Below are 19,824 nucleotides of genomic sequence, written 5' to 3'. Positions count from 1 at the left end.
ACCCATTTTTGTACATATTTTACTATGCTATTCATTTTTGCCTGAGTTCTTTCTATTTCTCCTTTTAAATTTTTATTTATAGGTTCATGGGTTCATAGGTGTTTACTTGGCTAATGACCACAAGGGCCTTTTTAAGCCTAGCCATAAATCCCAAATCTCTGACAAGTTCTGATACCCTTAATGAGTGCCATATTCCTTTATTACTCTGCTTAAGTAACTCGGTACTTATTTTCTTTTTCCTTGTAAAAAATATCTTTACTTGTATAACTGTTTCTTTCATATAATTTTTTTTCTTTGTCAAAGTACTGTCTATCATTATGTTCTAAATTTTCCAATGCACAGTTAAATCTTGTTTTATATTTTTCTTTCTCTACTTTTCTCACATTATATTGCCACTGTAAAAAAGTTTTTTTATATTTTTCCTTAACTATCATCCAACATTCAGACACATTTTTATAAAATGTTCTCATAGTAATATGATTTTTCCATAATTATATTAGTAATCTGTTTCCTTCTTCATTCCATGCTTTCCCATTTACCCTTTTTATTCCTTTGCCGATTTTTATGTATTCCTTGCTTTCTTTATCTCTAGCCATAATGCAAGATGGTCAGAAAATCCAGTTTCACCTGCCTCCCATTTCCTATATCTAAACCTTCTGATTCTAGTTTGGTATTATACATACCCCTTTTGTAAGTACATGAATTTCTGTTCCAAATTTTAAATTACCACATCTTATAATTTCTAACATTTTTCTTATATCACACATCTTATAATTTCTAACATTTTTCTTATTTCCTATTTTTAGTGCTTGCCTCTTAAATCACAGTTAAAGTCTCCTGTTATTATAATATTCATATTTATCACTGTGCAGTCTAAAATCTGAGGAAATAACCTTTCCCTTTCTTTACAATTAGCATAAGAATATAATGTTATAATTCTATGTACTTGTTCTTTCCATTTTAAATCTACAATGGTTAATCTTCCCATTTTTGCTAAAGTTACATCTAATATATTTACGATATTTCTACAGAATATGGCTTAGAACATCTGCCATTTCCAAAATTCCAGATTATGTTTCTTTCTAATTTTTCCTTTAATTCATGGTTTCATAAGTTCATAGCTAATTATTAGGTTAGCTTTCTGAATAGGCAATTCTAAGTCCAGCCATTTTCCCTCCCAAAGGTGAAAATCAAACACTGTATTTTGTGTCTGTGAGTCAAGCACCTTAACTATTACATCAACCTCCAGTCATTAGCTGTAAATATTCTCTTTCATTCATTTCCTTTCTGTTCTTTTGTATTCATTATTTTAAAATTTCTTTTTCTACCCTTTATTCTTTTACCAATAGAATAATTTTTTCTTTTACTACTTCTCAATGAATGTCTTCTTCATCACTTATTTCAGAATCTTCTTCTATTTCCTCTGTTATTTTTTCTCATCTATTTTTTCTTCTATTTCTACTACTTCTAAAATGTATTCTCTTTGTTCATTTTCTTCAATTTCTTTTTCTTTTTCCTTACTCATATTTTCATGTTCACAATCCATCCATAAATGTCTAATTTTGTTACATTTATAACATTTTAATTCACATTTGTGCATCATGCCCCGTTTCCCCATAAATATAATATTATATTTTCTTTTGTCACAGTTACTTATTAAATGCCCTTTTTTCCACAAAAAAAAAGCATGATTTGGGTTGTCCCCAGTATTTTATGACACCCCTGTCCCCCTACACATTTATAATGCTTGGTGTGTGTATATATATATATATATATATATATTATATATATATATATATATATATATATATATATATATATATATATATATATATATATATATATATATTTTATTTTTTAACACAATATTGCAATACCAGCCACCAGTCCATAACTCCCCTTGTTCTTTACATAGAATTTTCAAATGTCCTTTCAAAGTCTCTCTTTCTACATCTGATCAAAATTATACATGAATTTTCTTTTTTTGTTTCCCAGTTAAATGCTTTTATCACATAACTGTTCCATGGGTTATAGTCTTTCTTTTTTTCTTATTCTGTTAGAAAATTTTCCATTGAAAAACAGTTTAAAATACAAAGTCACAAAATGTCACTTTGTTCATAAGAATAAATGCGCTTACCTCATGTGCTTTTACACCCAAAGGCGTTATTAAATTGTCCCACAATTCATACCTGTCCATTTCCTTGTCTGCTTTACTTTGAATTTTTACTATGCACTTCTGTTTTTCATTTTATTCTGCCATCTTTTCTGCTATTCCACTTTTGCCTTCTTTTAATTTTTCTGCACATTTTTTCCCATCTCACCACTATTCTTCATGATTGTCTCTGCATCCTCCTTTTGTATTTTCTCCATAATGCCCCCCCCCCATGAAAACATCTCCTTCATTTTTTGGCTCACACTATGCCACCATTTCTTTAAGAAAATCATGCTGCAACCCTGGTGACTGAAGCACTGTAATTATACCCATCATTTGCAAACTCATCTCCATCAAACAGATTTCTTTGAAACATCTCCTCAGAATCCTGCACACATTCTGCAGTCATAATATTTGTTTCTCCTCTATTCTTCTCACCACTCCATCATCTCCTTCTCTCTCCTCTGCTTCCCTGTTTATTCAGGCTGCCTCTGTGCCTGGAATGGAAACAGCTAGTGCTCCTGCAAAATGGGTCCCACTCGCAACAATGACGAGCGGGGGAAGTTGCCTGATGCCCTGGCCATATGTACCCTAGTAGTATAAATACCACCTCAGGTCTCCCCTGAAAGGATGCCAATAGCTTAGTGGGACTAAGACAGTAAACAAAGGTTAAATAAAATGTTTACTGATTTTATCTTTCTAATATCAGGTTTCATTCCTTCTATATTATTCCTGCCTTCCACTTCCTTGACTCTGACATCCATCATAAATGTTTCAATCCAGCTTTTTTATTCCTTGTTTAGTCTTCTCATTTGTCCAGCTATTAGCTTCTGAGTTATCCAAACCATCTAATGCAGCATCTTCCCATCTCCTTGTAGCTCTCCCTTACCTGTTTCTGCTTCTTTCTCTGTATTTGTAGCTAAATATACCTTGTGAGAGGCTTCTTCTTATTATCTCCCTTTGATATAATTCTTTCACTTGTTTCTCCTCCACTATCTTGTTTCTTTTGTCCTCTACTTGAAGTAGTCGCCTTGTGATTTTTGTTCCGATCATCTCTTTTTCTGATGTATGGCCTCTCTGCACTTCCTGTTCTTGTCTTCTACCTACAGGGGTTTCAGTATCAGACTTTGCACATCCTCCCAGTGTCTCTGTATCACCTCTCCACCATCTAAGGATGTTTTCTCAGTTCATGTCTTGCAGATGATTTAGATTTTTACTTCCTTTGCAGTTCAGCTGGCTGTGATACCATTGTTTAAACTTTTGAACATCCTGCAAATTGTGTAGCCTGAGTAATCCCACTGCCCGCTGTACTTCCAGAATTGCAAGGTATTTCAAGCATGCAGCTGTTCCATTCATTCCTAGTTCATTTTCTATATCCAGGATAGCTTTCATGCTCTTGGAGTGTTTCTGTATAATGCTTGACCAGCTTTATGAACATCCTTATAAATGGGATAACTTTAAGTCTTTTTGCATGCCTTATTGTTTCATTTTTTTACAGCAAAGGAATGGACACCTGCCAAAGCATGCTCAGGCCTGCTTTCTGATGCTGCATACTGCTGTCCCAGTCTGTATATCCTCTCTATTAGTGACTTTCAAGTTCCTTGTATCACCGATCTCTCCTGTAATAGCTCCAATACAAACAGCACCAGTTCACTGCCATTCATCTCTTTCTCTCTCGCATTCTAATTATCCTCATGTTACTCCTTCTTGAGGGTTTTTTAAGATCATACATCTTTAGTTTTTTGTATACTCTGAGGCTGTTCCTGCAGCTCAGATTTAATTGCTGTTTTATGTTCCTCCAGATCGTATACCTTTCTTTTCAGCCTTTCTACTTCTGTTTGTTGTAGTTCTGTTGTTTGTTTGAAGAAGCTCACATTCTGGCCTGCTGTGATTACCTTTTCAAACAAAATGCATGGTTGTTCCTACTTATTTGCAGCTTTAAATGCATCACCTGTTCCTCCTTTTGTTCCTGTTCAGTCATCTTTCATTCTGGGTAGCTTTTTCTCCATTGGAGCACTAATTTTATTTGGATTTCTGCAGGTCCTGTTCAGAGCGTAAGCAGCCTTCTTGCTGGACTCTGTAACACCCTCCTGGTGGAATTCTTTAATTGACTTGAAATGTATTTTGTATATAGCCCTGGAACAAATGCTCCTCTTTTTATAATAAACCAGATATTTCAGACATTAGGTAAACTCTGCATTTATGTAACCCATATGAATCCTTATATGAGCAAACTTGGTTTACAGCAAGTGGAGCCTGGTATATTGGCCTGAGTAAATTACTAAAGAATTGCATATCATTCTGTATTCAAGACTGCATGTGCTGAAATATTTTTATTTTAAATATGCATATCTCTAATAATGCCTTATTATAAAGGGACATTTGCAGAGGTGTCAGTGGTTGATTCCTATATAAATACGTTATGGTGATTTATTTTTATTGTTCTTCTGAACATGTTGTATTCTCTAAAATGTCCTCATAGTGATGTGCTCATGTACTGAATTACAAATTTGAAGTACTTATTGAAATGTTACTCTCCATACCTCAGATACAAAATGACCCTGACCCAACTGATGTTCCACTGATAAAAACATTACAAAATAATAATGAAAAATCCTGATGTCACCGCTAACAATGCAATAGCAAAACTTATTATAATTTTGGACCAGGTTTTGGATCTCTTCATTTTAGGATCTAAAAGGCTTGTCTTTACTTATAATGTTTTCAGTAGTAACCATTTCCTGGACTACAGTTCACAAACTTAAAAAAAAATACTAAATGAAAAATAAATAAAATGAGAAATCACATATACAGAAAAATAATTATTGGAGTATATTTCAAATGTAATGATAGATTCATATCAGGCTTATATCACTGAATACCAGCAGAAAAAAAATCTACTGTGAGGATGTCTTCTCCCTATTAAATATTGACTATAAATAATTTGTAGGCATTTTGATAGAAAAAAAAAAGAACTGTTGTGGTAATGTCTCCTGCTATCAAAATCATATCACTAATATCTAGGCTCTGTGGAAAAGATGTTTTCGCCCTGACTATATTACAAACAATCTGGGTTTGGTTAGTAAGCCTTGTGCTAGAGTATCTGTCTGGAAATGAATGTGAGTAAGTGATCACTCGTACTGGAGAGGGAGGTAATGACATCTGATGGATCAAGGCAGAACTCAGGGCAGTGAACTTAGAAGTGCACTGCAAGGAACTAGAAGCCTCAGCTCACCTTAGAATTCAAGGCAGAGAGTACTACACTACATCCACCATTCAAAAGGATGGAAGAATTAATGATATGCAAAAATCTAAACCTAGCTAGACTGATGGCCTTCATCCCAGACTCTCAGATCCCTCTCTCAATATCCTTGGATACAGGGGAAAAGAAGAATGGATGAATAAAACAACTGCAAATTGTCACTTATGGTTATGGGTCGACAGGAGGTAAAAACAATTCTTAGAAATATTGCCCTTGACTATGTATGAGAAAGGCTGGTCCCCCAACAAAGCCCATTTTTGCTTTGAAAATTCCATATTTACAGCACATTAATAATATTGCCCCGTAACCTTTTCCTTCTCAGTTGCAGTAAAGTCAAGCATTTAGCATCTGTGTAACTTCCTTTACATATTATAGTAGTGGCCATGGTTATACTGAGGCACAGGACAAGCTGTATATACTTTTACCATGGTCACCTAAGACTGGAATAATTATGAAAAATCAGTAGTCTGCATCCTGTTACTTACCTCTCTTAATTGTTCATGATTTTAACAGTACCTGCCTCCTATATATAATATAATACAATATAACATAATATAATATAACATAATATAATATAATATAATATAATATAATATAATATAATATAATATAATATAATATAATTTCAGTATTTTTTGTAGTTCATTCCATACCATTCTATATTTAACATTTCACATCTATTCATTAAAGTATAATTGTGCTACTGCACATTTTAAGCTGTCATTTTCACATAACATAGCTTTGACTTCTGATCTGTTTTAAACCATTTGCTTCTTGTAGCTTACTTGGTGATAATCTGCATGCATGATCTGAAGCTGTACAATCTTGAACATGTACATTGAGGCCAATTTGGACCTCACTTGCACATAACACTGCATTGCAGACATGTAAAAAAGATTTCTGGTCTATGGGTATCATTTATAATCTACAGAAGAGAGTATTCTCTCAGTCACTGATACTATGTGTAATGCAGTGTGAATGCAAATGTGTATTATTTAATGTAAAAAATAAATGCAGTAGTGTAAAAATAAAAATGTGTCTGTGTCCCCTTTAAGGTTAAATTAAATGAAATTTCCATTCCCTTCTGCTCTGCTCTTTTATGATTAATTACTAAGTAGTTTTCAGTAAATACAATAATTGAATCTGCACTGAAAGCAAGTTAAATACATCACGACTTGGGGCACTCCTCTTCTCTCTCTGTTGCAGTGTCATTTATCTTGCAGGCTGAATACTTGCCGTATTTCAGCACTTTGCTCAGCTCCATCGGCCGTTCAGTATTAAGACTGCCTCTCCCGCGACTGTTCCTCAGATGTCAAAACACAAGCGATAATCCACAACACAGCAGTTTCAAAGTGCATGACACTGCTAAATATTTATAAGTGGTGACAAAGAACTTTTCTGTAGAGTGCACCTGGCTCAGCTGTATGAGTCTGAAATATAGGCTAAATTAACACTCACAGCTCCCTCTGACAACATGAAGCAGACTGTCTCCATGGGGAGTAGGATTTCATTTGTACTGCATTTTAGGTAACACTTGATTAGTAGCAGCTAATACATTTTACTTAGAATCATGAAAAAAATCTCTTTATTCCTTAAAGAAAAATAATTTGTTTTAAATAACTATAACTATCTTCAGACTGTGCTCCTGTTTTCTGAATGTAAATATGAAACAGACCCGTGTATTTGAAATCTTGCACGACTACCAAACTAGGGAAATTGCTAAGCATTTTGTACTCGTAAAGTAACATCATAATCATATACTAATTTTAAAATAGATATATGTTAGTAGGTCAGATGTTTCCTTTCAAAATGTGTTCCAGAGAAGAAAAGCAACGACAACAAAATGTTATTGGGGAAAAATTACTTGGAGAACTTTGCACTGGTAGTTTTCAAACTAATTGCAGCTACATGATGGCAAAAGGAAATAAGACAACTGCATTTGTTCTTCTGACTACTAATTGACATTTCCTTATGCAAATCATTTAATGTTCCAATGACTCTGTATTTCAATTAACATTGTATACATACTTCATAATTCTAATTGCTTTAAAGCAATGTAGTAAAACTGAAATGTTCTCACAGAGTAAGTCTTCAAGTATGGTAAAAAATGTCAATTTCTTTGTTAACAATATACCTCTTAAGCTGAAAATATCAGTTTCTTATAAAAAATTTTAAAATTCTTTTTTTTTTTGAGTTGCTCCATATGTGCCAGCATGACATAATGATGTGTGTGTATGTGCATACAGAAAAACTATACTTTATGGTGTCCCTTTTTATCAACACCTTCAGTGTTGTAATATCCTTAGACAAAGACTTTTTTTATTAATGATGCTTCATTGTATCAGCTATGGAATTGTCATCAGCTGGATTTAATGATGTCCCATAGGTCAGGCCACTAGGACCAAAGAGAAAAGGTGAGTTCTATTGTTTTGCAAATTTTCCCTTTCCTCCAAGTTTGTGTGGCCATCAAGGTGGGATATTAAGACATTAGAGATATGAGATAAGACATCCCGCATTATTTTTACCGAGTTTGTGATTGTGATACATTTACCATTTTGTGTTTTAATTGCAGTATTTTGTGACTTGACATTGTGAGGTTGAATATTGTTTTATGATTCTGTGTGTATATTTTTGTGCATACATACATATGGACACTCTCTATATATACATATACACACTCGTGTGTGTGTGTGTGTGTGTGTGTGTGTGTGTGTCTATATATATATATATATATATATGTATACATATATATATATATATATATGTATATATATATATATATATTTTATATATATATATATATATATATATATATATATATATATGTATATATATATATATATATATATATATATATATATATATATATATATATATAAACAGAGACAGAGGGAGAAAGAGAGTTACAGTACATAAGATTGAATGCTTAAAAGAAGGAACATTCTGTCTGTTGCTTTGAGTGTGAGATTGCAATGCAGTGGGGCCTGTGAATTTAACCTTATCCCACTATTGTGTGAGCTCAGGGTGCGGGTTTTTTTTTTTTTGGATTTCATTTTTTTGTATTCATTCTTTTGAGCATTCAATATCTGATGGTAGAATCACACACATATATAGACACACACCCAAAGGCATAGATTTATAGATAGTTACTAGGCATGCAATCCTGGAGACTATTAAGGAAGCTAGACTATTTCTCAGTTGCCTCATTGTTCAGAGAACTGTCTGGTTAAGTAATTTGCTCAGAATCACATCATAGAGAAGTACAGGCTGAATGAATCAAACGCTGGATTACAGGAAGCAATTTGTTAATGGCTCACAGCCTTAATCCTCTGAGCTACCTGCTAGTCTGACATATAGATAAATCACTACAAATGCATACAGTTATGCGCACACACACACACACACACACACACACACACACACACACACACACACACACACACACACACACACACACACATTTTATTATATACTATTCACCAATAATAGGTAGAAATCTAAAGTATAAGAATAATATTTTGCATGAAGGAAGCCAAGTTATGACATAGCAATCAGGGGTGATGCATATCACGAGAGATTGTCAAGCTAACCAAAGTGTTCTGTTAGTTTTATTGCATGTGTAATATGTGTGTGCATACAAGTGATGTAAACTTTAGTCTAATTTGTCATTATTATTTTACTATTTGTAGAATTCATTTTACCGCATTAGCTGGCCTTACAATGAGCTGTATTTATGATAGGGCATACTAATGGCCCTTCAGCTGTTTCTTCCCAGGGATGCGTTTCTTCCCATCAGATATCTTACCTTTTATGAGACAATGTGATTGTTAACAGAAGTTAGCCTGGGCTGTCATCATAGAGCTCTTGGGTGAAACTGTTCAGAGAAAGGAGTCTGACTTGCTTATATTGGTACCCTGAGAGCATAAATATAATTTATAGCTAATGAACAGATCCTGGAATCCATTAACACCTCCTGGTGCATTGTTGACTAACATGAGATCAATCAGCTGAAATAATCTTGCACTTGTTTAAAAATGGTAGCCTTGTCTTTATTGTAGAAACCTGGCTGGATGAGAATTCTGGTTGCCTTCAGGCTGCTGCCTTTCCTGCTGAGTGTCTACAATCCATTACCCTAGTCATGGCACCACCAACATGGGGTGTAGCTATGTAATTTAGATCTATGCTTGAAATGAATCAAGTCTGCATTGGGCCTTCTAGTTCTTTTGAGCATACATAGACTCTGACAAGGTTATCTTCATTGGGTAGCTTTTGTTCAGTTTTGTCTGAGTAGTTTTGTGAAAACAATTTGATTTGTATAGAACAACCTGGCGGTATACTACAGTGATTTTTCACTTTTTCCCACTTTACTACAACCATGGAGCAGTATGTATAAGTTATTGAGACATGGGGAATAAGGCCTTCATTTGGCTGATGCGGAGGGGGGGGGGGTCTATGCCATGCAAAAAAAATGAGTATTTATTTATTTATTTATTTGTCATGCTTCTCTGTGTTCAAAATCTATGACGTGTGCATCATTGTACAATGAATCCTTATTGACTTGGTGTTTTATTTTCAACTTAATTATATGGTTTTGTATGCTCTCAACATCCATGTCGGTGGAGAGTCTTTTCATCTCACCATGGAGGTTATCCAGATCATGGGGGATTTGGTTTTGTTTAAACTGTTATCTCTGCCATCAGTAAGAATGGATATATACTTGACTTGGTGGCTGGGAATAATGACGTGGACATTGGTGCCACAGCACATCTCCTAGTTCAGTCATTAGTTAATTCATCTCTGCATTGGATCATTTGGACGCTAGTTCCAGAGCAAATCAGAGTGGTATCACCTTGATTGCTTGTCCTGGGACTTCTAATTCACCAAATCATTGGGTCATCTTACACAGTCAGTGTATTTTCATTTTTTTTTTTTTGTATTCATCAAGGCACACACATGGATTCACATGACCTAGAAAATCAATCCCTACTCAGCTTGTAACCTTACTTTTCTTGGCAAGGGTCCTCTTTGGCCATAGTCAGTCTGACTTCACAGAGCAGCACAGTACTGAGACAGGCCATTAAATGGCATTTGAGTGTTGTGCGGGAGTTATCATTTTATTCCACCTTGGTCTTCCTCGATCTCTCCTTGATATTTGATACTGCAGATTATGGAGTCTTGTTGGAATGCTTATGGTCTATCTGTGTCATTCTGACACATTCCTCTGGTGGTTTTCCTCTTACCTCGATGCTTTTGATATTCAGTCCTATCCCAGTTTCTTTTTAAGTTATGGGGTACTGAGCAGCCCCATGGTAACCCTGCTACTTTCTGTGGCATACATTTAAATGACAAAAAAATGAATCATGTCAGAACTGAGGCGTTAGAAGTGCACACAACCATCTGATTTTCCTTAGCACTTCACTTTTCTCCTGAGCTATATTATGGCAGGGATCACTTGGAGTTAGATAAAAGGATATATGACCCAGGGCTGTAATATTACAATATGCTGTTTCTAAAAGACAAGGAGACAGACCTGTCAAAATAATTCCATTATTATTTCTGTAACAACATCCTGCTAAAGCAACTGAGTTTATGACAAGATCTTATTATCATTATCATATACATCCTGGTCTTATTCACCTTAGTTACTGCAATAACTTCTATACCTTCACCTAGTGCACAGCTCTACAGCCAGACCTTTGACTGGTATACCTTGGCTTACCCATAGTGCACCTTGGCAGTGGAACTGCATTAGCTTTGGCTGGAATAATAGATAGCTATTGGGATTCTGATGTTGTCTTTGGATCTTTTACCTTAAAACACCGCTGTTCCTTGCCACCTGGATGATCATATCTAGTCTGTTGCTGGTACTTAACATACACTTGTTTTATGGAATATACTACCATGTTGGTTGAGGATGTCTGCATGGAGAATTTTTTGAGAAAGACCCCCTAAAATGTACTTATTCATATAATCTTTTTTATAATAAAAGATTATTTAATCTCATGCTTTGCCAGATTAATGTTTTTTATATTTATTCTTATTATACTATCTCGCAGTACTTGCTTAAACACTTTAACACATCGATGCTGAGCCAGTCACACTGCGGTCTCTTTCATACCTGTACTGCTAGCAGTATAAATTGCATTGTGTTCTTGAAGCATATGGTGTTTGAAAGGCAGATCACACACAATGCCTTTGATGCAATGTAGCTCAGTCACAGTATTGAACTGAATATTGAGCTATTCAGTTCATTAATTAAGCAGCTTAAATATGAGAACTTTGTTTAAAATAAATAAGTAAGGCAAAGAATGCTTTGCTTGTAAAACTGAGAAGAAATTTATCATGTTTAAATGTAACTGTGACTCAGAGTTTTTGTAATTGCTGACTAGTTTGCCAGTCCTCAGGAATCTGACATCCCATTAATTGAGAGATGACATGTGAGTGAGTTAATAAACTGAATCTGAAACTATCACCACCTTTTCTTCTGGGGAAAATAGGAAAGGGAGTAAGAAGGAGACCATAACATAGCTGAGAGGGAGTATGTAGAGTCACTGGCTTTATCTGCATATGTTCTTTCAGATGGCAATTGATAGTATCACAATGAGATAAATGAATGTCTATAGACTAAGTGACTCATTCATTGTCTAGAAGACTCTAGATGCAGGCACAGCTGTAGTGTTGCAAGTTAGAAGGAAAAATGAGGGGAAAGGTCAAACAGAATACAGAAAGGATATTATGGATGGAAGAAACGAGCAACAACACACGGGGGTTGAACGAATGAGAAGAGTTTATACACAAGTCAAGTTGCTGGAAACTGACCCAGCTATACACGTGCTGCAGCAACTCAAAGAGAACATTTTGAGGGGATAAAAAAAAATGTATTCAGCTAATTAATAAAGTAGTGGCAATTTGGTTTATGGCAGAAGACAAACTGGGCCAGTGGGTATGACAGCAGTCTTGGCAGAAATTGGGAAGTTTTGTGGGAAGAGATATAACCTAGGAAATGGATATGTTGGAGTGCATTTTAAATGTTTTTGTTCTATCATGCTACAGAAGTATCCACCATTTTTTATTAACCTGCTATACTATACCTTAATTATCATAGATATGTCCAAGGTAGAAGGTAAGTGTAGACAATTTACTATTTAAATGCAAGGAATTAATAAAAAAACATGTATCTCAGTAGGCATGGCAGATGCATAAATTTTATTTTCTCCATGCTTTTTACTGCCTAACTGCCAATCATTAACCTTCCTCCCACAAGTTGTGCTCTTTAATTTCCTATTAACAGCACTGGAACCTCTGATTCAGGTAAGAGCCAACTGGAGGAAACCATCATTGAGGTGGGCATGAGGATTGCTTTGCTCTGGCTGCCCACATACTATCAGACTTCTTTGCAGCTTATTGTCCAATGAAAATATAATCAGCACATGAAACTGACCATTCTGACTGATAGCACAAGGACCCACAGGAGAGGTCTAATTTAACAACGGGACCTTTGCTACAGCCTCAAGGCCCACCAAATGACTTTCAACTTCCCAGACAATACAATAATGCAATTTGCCCATGAGAACACATTTACTGTGTTCCAAAACTGGCTCATCATTGTGTGTTCTTTCTTATTAATTTGCATTGTCAGGAAGACTATATTCTAGTCCCACTTTTCTTCTCATTTTTCAATCACCACCCCCCTTAAAATGCGACAGGAAATGAGTATCCTCCCCAAGGCAATTGGCATTGTCTTCCACAAATAATGACCTTAGTCGACATCAGTAAATAACAGAAAGAAGAGGATATTTAAAAAGTTCCAGACTGGCACACCCAAAATGTGTTTTACTTATTACTAACAAAACAAAGTCCATGATCTTTGTCTGATAATCTCACCTAAAACATATATCATAGTGAGGGTCAGTTAATACTCATGTAGGTATCTTGTTTGATACTGTACCACCTTTCAGACACCACTGCCTGACTTCTGAGCATCATGTAAAAATAACAAGAACCATAATGAATTTCACCACATCCTAAAGATGAAGACATTCACAATTATTCTTTCCTTAGGGCAAGGCAGTCACAGGAAAAAGAATTATTAATTTCTTTTCACTTAGCTTGAGTACAAACTGCCATCAATTGCAAATTCCTCAAAAAAAAAAAAAAAAAACACTCCACACTATAGCTGACAGACATCAAGAAGAATCTATAGTTTATAGGATTCTTGCCTTGACCCCATGCTCTGAACATCACTGCTTAGTCTTGCAAAAAAACATCTGGTTACCAAACAGCATTTAGATCTGTTTCTTTAGTCTTTCCTACTTAAGCTTCTAAACTAAAACTCAACCTATATTTATCTAGCAGGCTAACTCTATGTACCCCTACATAACCTGAGCTTATAGTGCAGTGATAACAAAGTCGTCTTAATGCACCCAAATGAAGGAACCCTTCCAACCTCTCTCAGAAACTTCACAGAATATAGCCACTGAAAAACCCAGCTGATCTCTTTTGTTAAACAACAGACCAAATCCTATTTCTTTAAAAAGCTTTGAAGTGCACCTATCTGGTTTTCATAAAGTCAACTATGTTGACTGATTCCCCCTCTTAAGACATGGCAACTGAGATTACGTAATAATATCCATGAGTATGTACATATTACATATTCTTTCTGTGTTCCAGAGTTGGTTTAACCTGTCTAATGTAATCTAATCATTATAACCTCGTGTTATCCATGTTAAAGATACAAATGCCACCTATGTTATTGTTGAAATTACTTTGCATTTTCTTTGCATGACTCTTGTTGCTAACTTTTATACTTACACATAATTAAAGGTTGTTACTGTCCCTTTTGAGGCCTTTGCTATGCCTAAAATAGATCATTTGTGGATGATTGTATTATAGTAATACACAAATGTAGATAAGAAACAAATATATTAAGTAACAATACTAAAGAGAGATGGTTAAACTGGAAACACACCTGTGTTTCAATTTTGAAACAAAAATAATGAGGTCTGGTCTGTTTCATCGAAAGTGAATCCATCAAACAAGACATCATTAAGATTAATTTATTGCCATGTTGCATTACGCGATACGTCACCAAACTGAGATGCCACAGCTTGATTTGGCAGATAAATCACTGACATTTTGCTAAGGTCTAAAAATACATATTTTTTGTAAGGGGAAAAACCCCTCTGCACCCACCTGAACCCACGTGAACCTCTGCTACTTGTAGATTGCAATATCACAAAGAGAGGGAGAGAGAAAGAGAGTAGAATCTGATACCTATATGCAGAACTGCTCCTCCTAATCCATGAAAGCATGTGATAAAACTGAGCCCAATAACTTTGTGCTGTTCTCTACTAAGCTAATCAATGACACCATTGACAACATAGCACTCAACAAGTTATCCCTCATAAAAAGGACTTTAGCCAAAACTTCTTATTCAATAGAAGAATATTGATAGCGGTATGCATGTATATAAGGGAGGACAAAATGGGGAAGTAGGTGAGCTGTTGAAAAAAACAAGTTATGGGGAGCATTATTGATGCAACCAGAAATATCAAGAGTTGTTTGAAAAACTCCTACAAATGCCTGTTTACTCAGTGTTATTAAATCCTATACTGCATGAACAAAAATTATCTTACAAGCAATATTTAATTGTGCAGCTAGTGATACAATAACCCTGCAATATTGCAAACATGGTTACTGATACAATAATCACATGATATTATAACTGGCTCATATGCACCCTTTGTTCTTAATGCATATGTTTGAAGGTGAATATACAGCATTTTGTACTGAACAAAATGCTTCTTTTCCAGACTTATAGGTTCACAGGTTTATAGGTGTTTACAAGGCTAATAACCACACGGGCCTTTTTAAGCTTAGCCATGCATCCCAAATCTCTGATAAATTCTGTTGCCCTTGATAAGTGTGAGCAGGGGTTTTGGAGATGAAACATTTACAAGCAGGGGTCTGAAAGATGAACCATTTACAGACAGAGGTGCTAAACCAGGGATGAATTTCTTGTTCCACATCCAATTGTCCAAGTTGCACTTGAATTGGGTAGGGAAGAACTCTGCTTCACATGGATGGGGAGTCTGTTCCAGAGACAGGGTAGTCTCTGTGATACATACCTGTCTCTCCAGCAGGTCCTATTTATATCACAGGTAGAATGGGTAATTCTGGTTCTGTTTGTTTTGTGGATACACAGGAGGTCCATCAGAGTGGGGTCTGACGATGCCCTGTACACCAGGCATAGTTTTAGTGAGTAACCTCTGTGGATGTTCCAATTATTAGATTTGCCTGGTTAGGTACATACCAAAGGGGGCACTGTACTCAATGACAGGTCTGATGAATGCCAAATACAGTGGAACAATGACTTCCTTGGACTTAGATGCCATACCTTTGTTTACAAGTTCATAAACTTAGAATGATTTCCTCACTACTGTAGAAGCATAATGGTCAGAGGTTATATTACTGGAAGCAGGACTATTTGACCTTGGACTGTTCACCCCTGGACGGTTCGACCCCAATGCATTTCTATACAATTTCATGTATAAATTTATAGGTTCATAGGTTCATAGGTTGGTACTAGGCTATCGGCCCTAGGGCCTATGCAAGCCTAGCCATAACAATTCCCTGGAAATTTCTTCCCACAATATTTACTTCTCCAGGCCCCTGTCTAGCAGGGCGACTGACATGATCCCCGGGGTGAATTTGCTATCTCCCATCCAATCATCACGATTCCTTTTGAAGAGGGCCAAAGAGGTGCTCTGCTTGATATGTATGGGCAGTCTATTCCAGAGTATGGGGAGTCTCTGGGTCAGGAACCTATCCCTCCAGTATGTTTTGCTCATTGTGATGACAAGGTTTAGATCCATGGAGCGTGTGGCTCTGAGGGATTGGGATTTCTTTAAGTGGAGCATGTCCAACAGCTCAGGGTTTGACATGGCCTTGTATGTTAAGCAGAGATCGCCTCTGAGTAGATGATATGCCACAGAGTATAGCTGGAGTTTTTTTAGATGGTCAGTATATGGCATCTGCTTTAGGCCTGTGATTCTTTTAGTGAGGTATTTCTGTGGCCTTTCAAGCTGTTGCAGATGTCTTGTGAGGTACATACCAAACGGGGCATTATACTCTATAATGGGTCTAATGAGGGATGAGTACAGTGGGACAATGACCTCCTTTTTTCTGGATGAAAAGCCCTTAGTGATGAGGTGTGCCACATAGAAGGATTTCCTGACTGTTGTGGCAATGTGGTTATCGAAAGTGAGACCACTGTCCACCTGTGTCCCTAAGTCTCTCATCACACTTTCGATGTTTAGTGTCCTGCCACCTATGTGGTAATTCATGGGTGCATGTTTTTTTCCAAAGGGGATAACTATACATTTCTTGGCATTAAGCTTGAACCCATGGCTCTGGCACCAGGCATCTGTTTATGTAAGGCCCTTTTGTAGAATATCCACATCATTTGGGGATTCAATAATGGCTCCCAGTTTGCAGTCATCTGCAAGCTTTGTTATCCAGAGTCCCTTAGTGCTGGCCTGAACTTCAGAGAAGTAGATGCCAAACAAGAGTGGTCCCAGGACTGAACCCTGAGGTACTCCACTTGTCACTTGTCTGGAGCTGGATTTGGAGTCGGCTACTTTTTCTGTCTGGGTTCTGTCAGTAAGCCAGTTAGCAACCCATCGAGTGATGTAGGGATTTATGCCCAGCTTAGTAAGTTTATCTATGATTCCAGAGTGGGGGATGGTGTCAAAGGCCTTGGCGAGGTCCAGATAGGCTGTGTGGACTGCCTTACCCTCGTCCACAGCTCTGGAGACTGATTCGAAGAAGTCAATCAGATTCAGGAGACAAGATCGGCCCTTCACAAACCCAAACTGGGTGGGGCCTAGTGTTTGAAGGTTGCCAATATCTTTGTTTATAAGTTATATGTATTGTATATGTGATTTTTTAGTGGACAGTTTGACCCCGGACTATTTGACCCCAAATATATTCATTTAAGTACTTAATCATTAAGTTATTAATTAATCAATTATTTAATAATAACACTGTTAATTTTTTTATTGTAAATATATTTTTATTAATATTTTTATAACATGTTTTCCATCAATTACATATATTTTTTTATATTATGTTGATATGTTAACTAATCTATTATCTACTATAAATAATTTCTTTAAAATTAAATGAAATCAATTTTTTATTCAGGTTAATATGCCTTCTTCATCTTGAATATTTATACTACCACCAAAGCTCAAGCAGCAACATGCAATTTTTACCATTTCCCACCATCTACCATCAAAGCACATCAGAACCTCAAGAAAGTAGATATGGAAGTAGAGTAAATGCAAGCACTCGTGATTTCCATCAACAACGATAGTGTGTAGTGCTGCTGAGGAATTGATTTGATTGCAGAGTGCAAAGATAAACATACACAATACAGTTTAATCCATCTACAGTGCACAAACATTCCTAAGTAAAATACTGTTTTTAAGGACTCAAGAATTTATTTGTAAAAAGTATTAACAAGTAGTTCAAAGCTTAGAAGTGCAATTCTAGGGCCAAACATCCATTTCACTATCACAATGCTCAGTGCCTCTACAGCTTACACCCACAGCCCATTAACTTCAGCAGGGAAACAGAACATCAAAGCAGACATCTGTCAAAATGACTGCCCATTATGTTTTCATTTTTAAATATAATTTATTTTTAATTCTTACTTGTTTTATCGCTAATTTTCTTTATTTTTATCAGTGGCAGCTGGTGACTTCAAATCAAAGGGGGGCTGCAGGAGACAGCTGAATGGGTGGGGCTAATGGGAAGGGATGTGGCCAACCAGAAAGGGGAGGAGCTATACTCAAAACCACAACAACTGGAACTTTAATTAAATACGCTGCCCTGGGTGCCAAACCATCATTATGAGAGTCCAATCAAGAGAAAATGAGTGAGAAATACTGCAGACACATGTCTTTGTAACATGGAAGGACACCAGAGCAAACCCACACAAAAACACAGGGAGGAAATACAGACTTCACACAGAAGGTACCCCAGCCAAGAATCAAACCAGAGAACCACTAGCTGTGAGGCAACAATGCTACCACTGCACCATCAACTATCTAAGGAATTACAAATTCAGAAACCAAAGATTTTATGATGAACAGAACAGAACAAAATATGAGGCAAACATCTGCAGAAGTTTCACAGATGGCGGTGGCTAGGGAATTCAGGCTCTTGTTACCTGAACCCAGGGCATAGGGTTCACACTTGAGGAATTCTCTAACCAAAAGGTATCCTATCCTGAGTTCTCCCTATAGTCACCAGTATGAATCAACTGGGGCATTTCACACACATGCACTCCTGCAATATAACATCCAAAAGCTGCAAAGTAATGGCTTTTTTGGCAGCCGCAAAATAAACTAACGGCTTTCTTGGCAGCAAAAAATAAACTCTGAATGGCTTTCTCGGCACACACACACACACACACACACACACACACACACACACACACACACACAGTCCCTACCTGAAATATAACATACAAGCTGCAAAGTAATGGCTTTCTCGGCAGCAGCAAAATAAAAACCAAGCTGCAAAGTAATGGCTTTCTTGGCAGCAGCAAAATAAATTAATGGCTTTCTCGGCAGCAGCAAAATAAAATCCAAAGCTGCACTAAACTCCAAACGGCTTTCTTGGTAGCAAAATAAAATCCAAAGTTTAACTCTGCAAAAGAAATACAACGGCTTTGTCAGCAGCAATAAACTCCAAATGGCTTTGCTGGTAGCTAAAGAAATCCAAAGCTGGCTCTTCTCATCTGTGTATGCCGGAATGCACACTTCCGGTTTCCTATTTGTGAACGTTCCATTCCAAGACTGCTGACCTTGCAGTCTGATCCCCTTCCAGTCTATGCGGTTAGCACCGCATAGACTTCTGTGGCATCAGCAGTCTGCTTCCTTCTTCCTGAATCTGGACTGGTAAGGCAGCAGTCTGGATTCACTTTCTATGTGAAGTTACTGAAGTTATTGGATTGTACTATTGTGTTACAAAGGTGGGGGGGGGCTGCAGTCCTGCAGTCCGATAGCCACCACTGATTTTTATGTAATAATGACATTATCATTATATGGAAACTCCGGACTAGTTAATGCAGTGAACTTCCAGATTAGTCAGCAGACATTTTTCTTGGTACTTACTGTTTTTGTATATATAATTAAAGTTCCAATTTGCACTTAGTTTAAAGTAAGTGTAGTCGAAGCACATAAATAGAAAAGAAATACTTTCTAAACCAATTTTAAGAATGTTTAGACAGTCTTTCATTATTATTTTTGCTTTGATGTGCTTCGGCTTCACTTACGTTACATTTTTTACTGGGGTCCAACCGTCCAGGGTCAAACTGGTTGGGGGCGAATTGGCATGGTCC

General features: G+C 36.4%; 1 protein-coding gene across 1 annotated transcript in view; it reads right to left on the bottom strand.

Annotated features, from left to right (window-relative positions):
• The window catches only part of SV2C (synaptic vesicle glycoprotein 2C), a 1,515,246-nt gene that overhangs the window by 1,425,766 nt on the left and 69,656 nt on the right, over positions 1-19,824 (bottom strand). The window lies entirely within an intron of this gene.

The sequence above is a fragment of the Protopterus annectens genome, chromosome 2.part2 (genome assembly GCF_019279795.1).
Source record: "Protopterus annectens isolate FY-2018-M chromosome 2.part2, PAN1.0, whole genome shotgun sequence".
Classification (NCBI taxonomy): domain Eukaryota; kingdom Metazoa; phylum Chordata; order Ceratodontiformes; family Protopteridae; genus Protopterus; species Protopterus annectens.
This window is presented reverse-complemented; position numbering and strand designations above follow the sequence as displayed.